Below are 14,113 nucleotides of genomic sequence, written 5' to 3' on the forward strand. Positions count from 1 at the left end.
AAATAAATTGAATACAGAATCTTTAAACATCACAAAAGCTTGTAATACTGCATTAAGATCTACCTTTTGAGCTGATTGTTTGGGTACTAAAAATGTAAAAGTTTGATCAGGGGTAACTACTGCTGCTGTACCATTATTTGACCCATCAGTGAATATATTTGGAGCATTCATGATAGGTGTTTTTCTTGTCATTTTTGGAAAAACTACAGGATGCGAAGACCAAAAAGACAACAAAGGATTAGATGGTAAGTGATTATCAAATGTAACATTAGATTTACACATGATTATTGCCTAAGTATTTAACTCATCAATTTGATCCATAGTATATGGAGTAATAATTTTATTCGGAGAAATTCCAAACACTCCCTTTGCTGCTTTTATTCCTTTGAGTATCAATTGTCCTACAGCCTCAGGATACCTAGTAAGAATAGTGTTAGGAGAATGAGATAAATGTATCCACAATAATGGACCTTCTTGCCAAAATACTCCTGTAGGAATATTTTTTGTTGTTAGTACAATAAATAATAAAGGCAAACTTATATCAATTCTATCCAAATGCATATTTTCCATATATGTTTCAATGACTTTTAATGCCCTTCTTGCTTCAGGCATTAACATGCGGGGTGAATTTGGATCTGATGAACCTTTTGGGATATCAAATAAAGGTCCCAACTCTCCTGTTGGTATGCCTAGATAAGGCCTTATTCAATTTATGTCTCCTAATAACTTTTGAAAGTCATTAAGTGATTTGAGTTGATCTACTCGTATTTGAATTCTTGGTGGACAGACCATGGTTGAGTATAATAGAACTCCTAAATAATTAATTGGAAAATTTAATTGTACTTTATCTATTGCTATCTCTAGATTATAATTTTTTAATAAATTTGTAAGTGTGGCATAACATTCTAGCAATGTGTTTTTATCTTTGTGTGCTAATAATACATCGTCCATAGAGTGAAATATTTGTAGTTCAGGATTTTGATTTCTAAGTGGCTGGATTTCTTTGTTAACATAAATTTGACACATAGTTGGGCTGTTAACCATCCCTTGAGGGAGTACTTTCCATTCATGTCTCTGATCAGGACCTTCATGATTCAATGCAGGGACAGTAAATGCAAAATGTGGACTATCCTCAGGATGAATTGGAATTGAAAAAAAACAATCTTTAATATCTATAGCTAAAACATACCAGGTTTTTGGCAAAGCAGACAATTGAGGAATTCCTGACTGAGCAGGTCCCATAATAACCATCTCATTATTAATGGCTCTTAAATCTTGCAATAATCTCCATTTACCAGATTTCTTTTTGATGACAAAAATGGGAGTATTATGGGGAGATACAGACAGTTGTATATGTCCCTCTGCTAATTGTTGTTTGACCAGGTCATGGGCTGCTTGTATCTTTTCTTTAGTCAGGGGCCACTGAGGAACCCATACTGGTCTTTCTGATTTCCAAGTAATTTTTAGTGTCTCAGTGACCCCTCCTGAAAACCCAATCCATGTCTATCTATTTATTTATTTGTATTGGCGCCACTATACTTTGTCCTTTTTCTCCTAATCTTTTTCCTTTCCTAAAACCTTGTCTAGCCATAATAGTGGGCGCATTTGGATTGATGTTATTTGTTAATGTCAAACCTAATTGATCTAGGATCTCATCCCCATAATTTTATAGGAAGATGATCCAATACATATGGCTGTATAGTTCCTTCACATCCTTCAGGATCCTTCCAATCTAATACCATTGCACTTCTATGGGGATTAGTTGCCACTCCTAGGCCTCAAAGCATTTGAATGGCTTGTTGTAATGGCCAATGTTTTGGCCATTATTGATGAGAGATGATGCTAAGTTCTGCACCTGTGTCCAGTAGCCCATTAAATTCATGTCCTTGAATATTTAGTTTTAGCATTGGGCGAGAATCTAAATTTAAAGAAAGCATAGCCCAATCTACACCTGTGGAGCCTAATCCCCTGGAACCTCTTTCTATAGTACTACTGGAAAATTTATCATGCAGGCTGGGTATTATTAATAACTGTGCTATTCTATCTCCTGGTGAAATTACTGATATACCCCTTGGAGAACTAGCTATAATTTTTATTTCACCTTCATAATTGGGATCAATTACCCCAGGACTTATCATAAGTCCTTTTAGAGTAGAAGAACTGCGTCCTAACAATAAGCCTACTGTTCCTTGGGGAAGAGGTCATTTTACTCCTGTGGGAATGATTTGAACTCCCATCTCTGGAGTTAGTACTGCTCTGGTGGAGGCGCAGATGTCCAACCCTGCGCTCCCTCTGGTTCATCTGATGAGAGATCTAATGGATAATGTGTCCTGGGCACTACCCTGATGGTGTTGCTGGGTTCCTCCAGTGCCCCATATATTTGTGGTCATGGGCCCCGGAGCATTGGGCCCCCCTGTCCGTTTTTTGGCCATGGAGCCCGATGCCTTTCTCCACGATATCTTGGGTAAACACCTGGTCCTTGTCCATTTTTTGATAACGGAGTACCCTCTATGGTGTTTTGAGAACAGCATTCATTAGCCCAATGTCTCCCTCTACGGCATCGTTGGCAAATACCCGGTATTCTACCCCTTTGATACCTAGTTTTGTTAAACCCTCCTCCTATGGGGCAATTCCTTTTAAAATGTCCTATTTGTTCACAATTGTAGAATGTTTTTGGCCTGGCATCTAAAGCCTGTTGTACTGCAGCTGCCAAGACTTGCCCTTGTTCATTAATGTCTCTACATAATTTAATATATGTGTTTAAATCTTCATGTTTCCATGGTCTAATGACCTCCCTGCACCCTTTGTTTGCTTGGTCATAGGCTAGCTGTTTAATTAATGGCATTGCTTGCTCTGTATCCCCAAAAACTCTGGTAGCTGTTTGAATAAGCCTATCTACAAATTCAGCGTAAGGTTCATTAGCTCCCTGTATTACCTTAGATAATTGACCTTGTAAATCTCCATGTCCTTGTAAAGTCATCCAAGCCCTAACTGCATCTGCAGCAATTTGTGAGTATATAGCAGAATCATATCTAATTTGTTGCTGCTGATCCTCATAAGGTCCTTTTCCTAACAACATATCTAGATTTCTTTGAGGGTAACCGGCTGCTGCATTTTGCCTAGCCATCTCCGTGCAAAATTCCTCATTGGCAACCTTCCATAACAAATATTGCCCTCCATTTAGCACAGATTTACACATACTAGCCCAGTCTGCTGGCATCATGTCCAAGTTGGTAATGGATTCGACCATGCTTACAGTGAAGGGTGCTTGGGGACCATAGGTTGTTACAGCCTCCTTTAACTGTTTCACTGTTTTGAAATCTAAAGCACTGTAAATTCACTGCCCTCCTGCCTGCTCAAGTACAGGGCATGCTAATCTTTGAGGTCCTGTCTCAGGATCCCATCTATCAACTACGGGGGTTGGGGGCCCCATAGCATATGTTGTCTCTATAGGTGTAGCTGTTGGTTGGACACTTACGCCCTCTGGTGATAGAAAGGTGTTAGTAGCAGCCTCCTGTTGTAACTTTTTCCCTGATAGTTCTTCCTCCTTTAAATTTTCTTCCTTTTTCTGGCTAGCTCAAGAGACCTTCTCTTTTACTTGATCTAAAATGTCTTTCTCCATGGTCTGAACCTCTAACAATTTACTTAACACTCTTTCGGTTTGTTTTTTACTAATTTATAATCCACTATAAAGATAACGCAACCCAACAAGTTAACACAAAACAAAACCCAAACAGAATGAAACAATAACAGAACAAAAAATCATTGTATCAATTTTCCTATTTTCTTGAAATGTATTTTCGTGGTCTATCTCTATCTCTTCCTCAGGGCCGAACAACTTCAAACCTTGAGCCAACCATTTTTCCCAGTTTACCTGAGAAAGTTCTAGGGATAGGCAGCTTGAAACAAAAACAAAACAAATCAAAACAAGAACACATTGTTTTTTGAAATGTTCACCTATTTTCTCGCCTTCCCTCAAGGGCAAGCAATTTCACTTACCTCCGAGCTTCAGGCGTTCCCCATATGGGCCACCAAATGCCGCAGTCTGGCTGGGCATAAATCACGAGCCACTCAAGCAGGAACAAACTTTATTTCCGAACTCCACCAGCACACTCCACACATGCTCCCCGGGAACTCTCCCGAACGCCACCCACACAGCTCCTCCAGGAACACACCACACACCAACTGGAACTCCCCCCACCGGGCTGTGCGCGCACCCACTCTCCGAATCCCACGAGAACTCAACGGGAACTCCAAAGTAGTGGGCACCAGAGGCAGCAAGAGCTGCCCTATACCAGACAGTAAAGGTCTAATATACAATTGAATCAATCCAACATTATCTTAATGGCTCACCTCTCAACCATTACTTCTGGCAAAATGCCAGGGGCCATTCCGACTAGGCTGTGGCTCTCAGCAGATTTCAACATATAGATTTGGTGGGGACATCATGATTCAAACGGTAAGGGATATATACCTAGATAAAAACTGTCACAAGAGACAAGATCATCATATAATGATGAGGTGTTAATTAAGAGGATATAACAATTATACAGACACATGCACTCAATATTGAGCACCTAAGTACTGAGAGAGTCAAATTTGAACAGAGTTGAAGGGAGAAATATGTAGAAATACACCAAGAGTAGGGGATTCTTATATCCCATCTTCTACGATGGGTAGCTCATCCAGACAGAATCAATAGTGAACGTAAACATCACTATAACCAAATGGACTTACTAGACACCACAGAACACTCTTCCCTATGACATCAGAAGACACATTCTTTCATGTGCTCAGGAAAAGTGTCTAGGATAGATCACAGCTAGGCCACAGCACACATCTTAACAAACTTGAGTAGACAGAAGCCATATCCAACATCTTTTCCAACCCCAACAACAAAAAACTGGGATCAATAACATGAGGGAATGCCGCAGTCTGGCTGGGCACAATTCAGGAGCCACTTGTCAAAAGAAACGAACTTTATTTTTAGAACCACACATGCCAAACAAATCAGCTCCTCAGGAAAAACCTTCAGAGCCCAACTGCCACCACCAGCTTCCCACAAGCCTCTCCACCTCCCCCACTCCTCCTGCTCTTGAGGCCGATTGGCTGGGTCACGTGGGCGGAGCCAAAAAAGTCCCCCAATGAGCAGCTCCGTGGTCTGAAAGGGCAGGGAAACAGCCCAATGAGCATCACCGCAGAGGAGCCAATCAGTTGGCAGCTAGAAGTTGCTGGGGCCACTGTGAGCCAATCATCAGCTGGCAGCTGGAAGTTTGCTGGCAGCTGGAAGTTTGCTGGGGCCCCTTCGGCTGTGGCTCTCAACAAGGGAAAATGGAAAATTCACAGAGATTTGGAAATTAAACAACAAACTCCTGAAAAACCAATGGATCAAAGCAGAGATCAAAAGGGAAAGATAATATCTTGAGACGAATGAAAATGGAAATATAATACAACCTACGAAGCAGCAAAATAATGTTTCAGATAATGCCCACATAGCACAATAAATAAACACGTGCATTAAGACAAAAGATTTCAACTAACTTAACTTTATATCTCAAAGAGCTAGAAAATACAAACAAAGTTCAAAGTTAGCAGAAGGAGGAAGTTAATAAAGATCAGAGGAGAAATAAATTACATAGAGGCCAGGAAAACAGTCAAAGTGACAAATTTTTAACTGTAATAATAGTCTAAATTTTTTTGTTTGTTCTTTTTACTTATGCATGAGAGTAGAATGTATTTTGACATACATACATGGAGTATAACTTCTCATTTTTGTGGTTGCAGATGATGTGGAGTCACACTGGTCTTCTACTCCTATATGAACATAGGAAAGTTAAATTCCAATTCATTCTACTGTCTTTCCTATTCCCATCCTCTCTTCCTCTTCCCCTGGTCCCCACTGTCCAACCCAGTGAACCTCCACTCCTCCCTCCCAATGCCTATTGTGAGTTAGCATCCACATATCGGAGGTCATTTGGCCTTTGGTTTGGGGATTGGTTTATTGATAGTCTCCAGTTCCATCCATTTACCAGTAAATGTGATAATTTCATTCCTACTTTTGGCTAAGTAATATTCCACTGTGTATATGTACCACATTTTCTTTCTCCAATCATCTGTTGAAGGGCACCTAGGTTGGTTCTGTAGCCTAGCTATTGCGAATTGAGCTGCTATAAACATTGATGTGGCTGCATCACTATAGTATGCTGATTTTAAGTCCTTTGGGTACATCCTGAGGAGTGGGATAACTGGGTCAAATGGTGGTTCCATTTCAAGTTTTCTAAGGAATCTCCATATCACTTTACAGAGTGGTTGCATCAATTTGCAGTCCCACTAGCAATGTATGAGTGTACCTTTTCCCCCACATCCTCACCAATGTGATTGTTACTTGTATTCTGACTGGAGTGAGAAGAAATCTCAGTGTAGTTTTAATTTTCATTTCTCTAATTACTAGAGATGTTGAACCGTTTTTTATGTTTGTTGACTGACCATATTTCTTCTGTGAAGTGTCTGTTAGTTTCTTTGCCCATTTATTGATTGGACTATTTGTTTGTTTGTTTTTTTCTTGGTGTTAAGTTTTTTAAAATTTCTTTATTTATTCTGGAGATTAATGCTCTATCTGAGGCATATGTGGCAAATATTTTCTCCTATTCTGTAGGCTCTCTCTTCAAGTTCTTGATTGCTTCCTTTGCTGGAAGAAGCTTTTTAGTTTGATCCCATCCCATTTATTGACTCCTAGTTTTACTTCTTGTACTTTAGGAGTCATATTGAGGGATTCATTCCTTAAGCCAACATGATGGAGATTTGGGCCTACTTTTTCTTCCAGTAGGCATAGGGTCTCTTGTCTAATGCCCAAATCCTTGATTCACTTTGAGTTGAGTTTTGCAGAGGATGAGAAATAGAGATCTGATTTCATTTTGTTATGGATTTCCAGTTTTCCCAGCACCATTTGTTGAAGAGGCTTTTTTTTCAATGTCTGTTTATGGTGCCTTTGTCTAGTATGACATAGCTGTATTTATGTGGGTTTGTCTCTGTGTCTTCTATTCTGTACCATTGGTCTTATATCTGTTTTGTTGCCAATACCATGCCATTTCTGTTACTATAGCTCTGGAGTAGTATTAAAGGTCTGGTATTGTGATGCCACCTGCTTCGATTTTTTTCACTGAGTACTGCTTTGGCTATTCTGGGACTCTTATTCTTCCAAATGAATTTCATGTCTGCTTTTTCTATTTCTATGAAAAATTTCATCAGAAAGTTAATAGGAATTGCATTAAATCTGTATAGTGCTTTTGGTAATATGGCCATTTTGACAATATTAATTCTGCCTATCCAAGAACATGGTAGATCTTTCCATCTTCTAATGTCTTCTTCAAGTTCTTCCTTTAGAGTTCTATAGTTGTCATGGTAGAGGACTTTCACCTCTTTTGCTAGATTGATTCCCAAACATTTTATTTTTTTTTTTGAGGCTATTGTGAATGGAATAGTTTTTCTAATTTTTATTTCAGTTGATTCATTACAGATATGTAGGAATGCAATTGAACTATGGGTTAACTTTATATCCTGTTTCCTTGCTGAATTTATTTATGGGTTCTAGAGTTTTTGGTGGAAATTTTGTTTTTGGGGGGTCTTCTAAATATAGAATCATGTCACTGGCAAATAGGGATAGTTTGAGTTCTTATTTTTCTATTTGCATCCCTTTAATTTTTTTCTTCTGTCTAGTTTTTCAGGCTAGGGTTTCCAAGACTATGTTGAATAGAAGTGGTGAATGAGGGTATCCCAGTCATGTTCCAGTTTTTAGAAAAAATTCTTTCAATTTTTCTCCATTTAGAATGATGTTGGCCCTGAGTCTAGCATAGATAGTTTTTGCAATGTTGAGGTATGTTCCTACTATCCCTAGTTTTTCTAGTATTTTGAACATGAATTGATATTGTATTTTGTCAAATGCTTTTTCTGCATCTATGTAGATAATCATATGATTCTCGTCTTTAAGTCTGTTGATGTGAAGAATAATGTTTATTGACCTCCATATGTTGACCAACCTTGCATCCTTGGAATTAATCCTACATGGTCACTGTGCACTATCTTTTAAATATGTTTTTGTACACGATTTGCCAATATTTTATTAAGAATTTTTGCATCTATGTTCATCAGAGATATTGGTCTGAAGTTTTCTTTCTTTGATGTGTCTTTGTCTGGTTTTGGTATCAGGGTGATATTAGCTTCATAGAATGAGTTTGGAAGTGCTCCCTCCTTTACTACTTCATGGAATAATTTAAGGAAGGTTGGAAGTTCTACTAGATCTTCTTTGAAGGTCTAGTAGAACTCCACTGAGAATTCATCTGGTCCTGTGCTTTTGATGACATCTTCAATTTCACTGCTTGAAATTTATTCATTTAAATTTTCGATGTCCTCCTGATTCATTCTGAGTAGATTGTATGTCTCCAGAAATTTATTGATGTCTTCTTTCTATTTTATTAGAGCATAAATTTTCAAAATAGTTTCTGACTATCATCTATATTTCCTTTGTGTCCTATGAGATATTTCCTTTTTCATCATGGATTTTAGTAATTTGAGTTTTCTCTTAATCTTTGTTAGCTTGGCTAAGGGTTTATCTATTTTATTTATTTTTTTTCAAAGAACTTTATGTTTTGTCAATATTTTGGATTATTTCTTTTGTTTTAATTTCAGCTCTGATGTAATTATTTCCTGTTTTCTATTTCTTTAGGTGTTAATTTTTCTTCTTTTTCTAGGGCTTTAAGATGTAACGCTAGGTTATTTATTTGTTGACTTTCTATTCTTTTAAGGAATGAGATTAATGCAATGAACTTTTATCTTAGCACTGCCTTCATAGTGTCCCAGAGATTTTGATGTGTTGTATCACTATTCTCATTTACCCGTAAATATTTTTTTCATCCCTAATTTCTTCTGCTATCCATTCATCATTCAATAGCATATTATTTATTCTCTAGGTGGTAGAGTAGCTTCTATTTTTTATTTTATTGTTGATTTCTAATTTAATTCCATCATGATCTGTTGGAATGCAAGTTATTATCTCTGTTTTTTCGTATTTGCTAAGAGTTGCCCAAGATACGGTCTATTTTAGAGAAGGATCCATGTGCTGCTGTGAAGAAAGTATATTCACTTGTTGATGGATGAAATATTCTATATATATTGTTAAGTCTAAATTATTAATTATTTTTTTTATATCTGTCCCCAACAGGGCCAGACTGCACCCCTCACATTGACTCTAGTGGCTGGATAAGGAGGAGAATCCAGCGTTGGGAGAGGGTTAAGGAGACCTGGACACACTGCAGTCCCTGAACCTGAGCAGGCACAACTGAGGAAGGTTTGCCCTCAAGTGAAGGTCAGAGTTGGACCCCTGGATATTTTGATTATACAAAGGTGACTAGCAGTGACTGGATATTTTTTTCTGAGAAGAATCTGTCCAAGATTTCCTTCATGAGGCAGGGAACAGCTAGCTCTAGGGAGCAAGTTTGAAGGGACGAGAGGAAAATAATAAATTTCGTCTCCCCTTGACTGCAGAGCCCTCTTACTTAATTGCATTATTATATATCAATTCCATGCAGGTTTTTTTCCCTTTGGAGATTATTCCAGGGAGGACCTGAGAACGTGCCAGTCTTAAGGGTCATCGTTCCTGTAATTGAGAAGTTTCAAGTGAGTGGGGTTAGCAGGAGTCCCTGTGAGGGGCAGGTTCTCAGAGCAGTGCTCTGCTTACGTGGTGGTCTGCAATATCTGATGTGGGAAAAGTGTCCCTTATGAAACTTGAATCCTATTTTCTTAAGGCCAGTCAGGGATGTGCCCTGATGAGCTAATACCCCATGCTGAGGAGTCCTCCATGTCCTCATAGGCAGAGAAGAGGGGACGGGCAGTGAAGGGATCTGCAGTAAAGGGGCGTGGAACCTTCCCCATTCCTACAGACCACAGTGTAACCTCTTGAGAATGCACTTCCTTTTTAGACAGAATTTCCATCTGGTCGGTAGCATATCACCAAACTTGAAAGTGTGCAGATGGTTAAAAATAAACTGCAACTATTGTTCTAGAGACTTGTCTTCCATTGTGCTGATAACCCTGAAGACAACTCCACCAGAGGAGTACCAGAAAAACTGGGAATATTGAGCCTCCCAAGATTGCAGGACTGACTTCTAGAGGAAGTGGTCATTTGCCAAAATGCTGAGTATATAGTCCATGAATAACAACCAGGAGTTCTTATGGGTAAAGATTCACTGATTATTATTTCTAAAGGCAAATGCTTTTTAGAAAAATGGTCTCATCAACACATAGGTCTGTGTTGTTTTAAAAAATTATTTTAGTAGTACATGATCATTATTCACAATATGGGGTTCATTTTGACATAATTCTATGAAATAAAAATGGAATCTATGGAATATAATTTGCTTCACTTCAGTTCATGTACTTTCCTTTTCCCTACCCTCCATCCTCCTCCCCCTTTGCTGTACCCTACTGGTCTTCTCTATTTACTTGCAGATTTTTATATCATACATATATATCTGATATAAACACACACACACACACACACACACACACCAGTGAATCCCACCATAGGTGTATATTGGTCAACTTCATCCCACCATTGCTCTCTCTTCCTGCCGTCTTCCCTCCTCCCCAATCCCCTTCCACTGCTCCCCTGCTCTCCCTTCCATTTCCCCTTGATCCCCTTACTTTGCTCTAGCTTGCGCATGTGGGAGAAAACATTCCATCCTTGACCTTCTGAGCCTGGCTTACCTCACTGCCATCATGTTCTCCATCCTGAAATGCTGTGATCTCACTCTCTCTACAGCTGAGTGAAGCCCCATTGTGTATGGAAACCACATTTCATATGAAATATCGAAGGCAGTAGTTCTCCAGTGGGGGCAATTTTGGCCACCAGAGGACATTGAACAAACTCTAGAGGCACATTTTGTTGGCACAGCTGGGGTGCTGCTTCTGGCATCTGGTGGATGCAGGCCAAGGGACCCTGCTGAGCACCTTGCTGTGCACAGGCCTTTAATTCTGTCTCTCGCTGTATCATCCTCCACCTGTTTCTGCCTGTGTCAGGTTGGCAAATTTCACGATTCCAACACAACCAAGAGCCTCTCTGGCAAACACACAGTAGTGGCCTGGGGAGGAACGCAGAGTGGATGAGGCAGGATGGGGTGTCCTGTGAGGAAGACTCCCTGGCCGGCGAGAAGGGCACGGCGGGGGTTGGAGATGCTAAACCTCACATCCCGGATAATTCCTCTAGGGCTGGTCCTGCCCGCCAACCCGGGGAGAGTGAGCTTTTCACCCAGTCCCAGGTCTTGAGAGACACCTTGCTTAGCCCCAAATGTGATTTTCTTTGTTCCTGCTAAAGTAGTGTCTTGACAAGCCAAAATTCCTTCTAAATTGGCTTTCATTCTCTGAATTTGGAACCAACAAAATGCCCTGTTGTGAATGTGTTGACGATGGTGATAAAAATCGCCTCCTCCTCCGTGACAGATCTGAGGTCTCAGGTTTGCAGCGGGCCTAAGCCATTCCCATGTCCACAGCAAGGAACCGTCATTAGGGACGTCAGTGCATGGCTGTCGGTGGCTGCTGGGGTGAGTAGAGATGGGTCACAGAGGGCATGAGGAAGCTGTGGGGACGGACAGGCGTGTTTGTCATCTTGACCATGCTGCCATTTCACTCTGACATACATCTGTTAAAACTTATCCATTGCACCATCCTGTAGTTTACTGAATGTCAGAAACACTTATTCAGTTTTCTTATTTTACAATGAAATTATTTGCCTTTCTTATTAAGTTGTAAGGGTTCTTCTTTAATGTGTAATGATGATTTATTTTTTAAATTTATTTATTTATTCTAATTTGTTATACATGACAGCAGAATGTATTTCAATTCATAATACACATATAGAATACATCTTTCCATTTCTCTGGTTGTACACAAACTATTTTCACACCATTCATGTCTTCATACATGTACTTAGGGTAATGGTGTCCATCTCATTCCACCGTCTTTCCTACCCCCATACCCCCTCTCTTCTCCTCCCTCCCCTTGCCCTATCTAGAGTTCCTCCATTCTTCCCATGCTACCCCCATCCTCATTATGGTCAGCATCCACATATCAGAGAAAACATTTGGCATTTGGTTTTTAAGATTGGCTTACTTCACTTAACATAATATTCTCCAATGCTATCCATTTATCTGCAAACGCCATGATTTTATTCTCTTCTAATGCTGAGCAATATTCCATTGTGTATATATGCCACAGTTTCTTTATCCATTCATCTACTGAAGGGCATCTAGGTTGGTTCCACAATTTAGCAAATGTGAATTGTGCTGCTATAAACATTGATAGGGCTGCATCACTATAGTATGTTGTTTTTAAGTCATTTGGGTACATCCTGAGGAGTGGGATAGCTGGGTCATATGGTGGTTCCATTCCAAGTTTTCCAAGGAATCTCCATATCACTTTTCATATTGGTTGTACCAATTTGCAGTCCCACCAGCAATGTATGAGTGTGCCGATTTCTCCATATCCTTGCCAACATTTGTTTGTATTCTTAATAGCTGCCACTCTGACTGAAGTGAGATGATATGTTAGAAGAGTATTGTTTTGCATTTCTCTAATTGCTAGAGATGTTGAAAATTTTTATATATTTATTGATTGATTGTATATCATCTTCTGAGAAAGGTCTGTTCAGTTCCTTGGTTTATTTATTGATTGGATTATTTGTTTTTTTGATGTTAAGGTTTTTGAGTTCTTTATATATCCTAAAGATTAGTGCTCTATCTGATGTGCGTGTGGTAGAAATTTCCCCCATTCTGTAGGCTCTCTATTCACCTCACTGATTGTTTCTTTTGCTGTGTAGAAGCTTTTTAGTTTGATTCCTCCCGTTTATTGATTCTAGATTCTATTTTTTGGGCTATAGGAGTCTTGATAAAGAAGTTGGATGGATTAGGTGCAGAGTCTCTGGTTTAATTCCTAGATCCTTGACCCACTTTGAGTTCAATTTTGTGCATGGTGAGAGACAGGGGTTTAACTTCATTTTGCTGCATATGGATTTCTAGTTTTTCTAGTACCATTTGTTGAAGAAGCTATCTTTTCTCTGATATATGTTTTTGGTGCCTTTGTCTAATGAGCTAACTGTAATTATGTAGGTTAGTCTCTGTGTCATCTATTCTGTACCATTGGTCTACCAGTCTATTTTGGTGCCAATACTATGCTGTTTTTTTTTTTTTTTTTTACTGTGGCTCTGTAATATAACTTAAGGTCTGGTATAGTAATGCCACCTTCTTCACTCTTCTTGCTAAGGATTGCTTTAACTATTCTGAGTGTCTCATAACTGCTTTTTCTAGTTCTATGAGTAAAGTCATTGGGATTTTGATTGGAATTGCAATAAATCTGTATAGTGATTTTGGTAGTAGGGTCATTTTGACAATATTAATTCTGCCTATCCAAGAACAAGGGAGATCTTTCCATCTTCTAAGGTCTTCTGTAATTTCTTTCTTTAGTGTTCTGTAGTTTTCATTGTTGAGGTCTTTCACCTTTTTGTTAAGTTGATTCCCAAGATTTTTTTTTTTTTGAGGCTATTGTAAATGGGGTAGTTTTCCTCATTTCCCTTTCAGAGAATTTGTCACTGATATACAGAAATGCCTTTGATTTATGAGTGTTGATTTTATATCCTGCTACTTTGCTGAATTCATTTATTAGTTCTAGAAGTTTTCCAGTAGAATTTTTTGGGTCTTCCAGGTATGGAATCATGTCATCGGCAAATATTGTTAGTTTGAATTCTTTTTTTCCTATTCATATCACTTTAATTTCTTTCGTTTAATTGCTCTGGCTAGAGTTTCAAGAACTATTTTAAATAGAAGTGGTAAAAGAGGGCATTCCTGTCTTGTTCCAGTTTTTAGAGGGAATGCTTTCAATTTTTCTCCGTTTAGAATTATATTGGCCTGGGGCTTAGCATACATAGCTTTTACAATGTTGAGATATATTCCTTATATCCCTAGTTTTTCTAGAGTTTTGAACATGAAGGGGTGCTGTATTTTGTCAAATGCTTCTTCTGTATTGAGATGATCATATGATTCTTGTCATTTTTATATTTTGTTTTAGT

Source organism: Marmota monax, unplaced genomic scaffold (assembly GCF_021218885.2).
Source record: "Marmota monax isolate L192 unplaced genomic scaffold, Marmota_monax_Labrador192_F-V1.1 WCK01_AAM20220418_F8-fsc01179, whole genome shotgun sequence".
Classification (NCBI taxonomy): Eukaryota; Metazoa; Chordata; class Mammalia; order Rodentia; family Sciuridae; genus Marmota; species Marmota monax.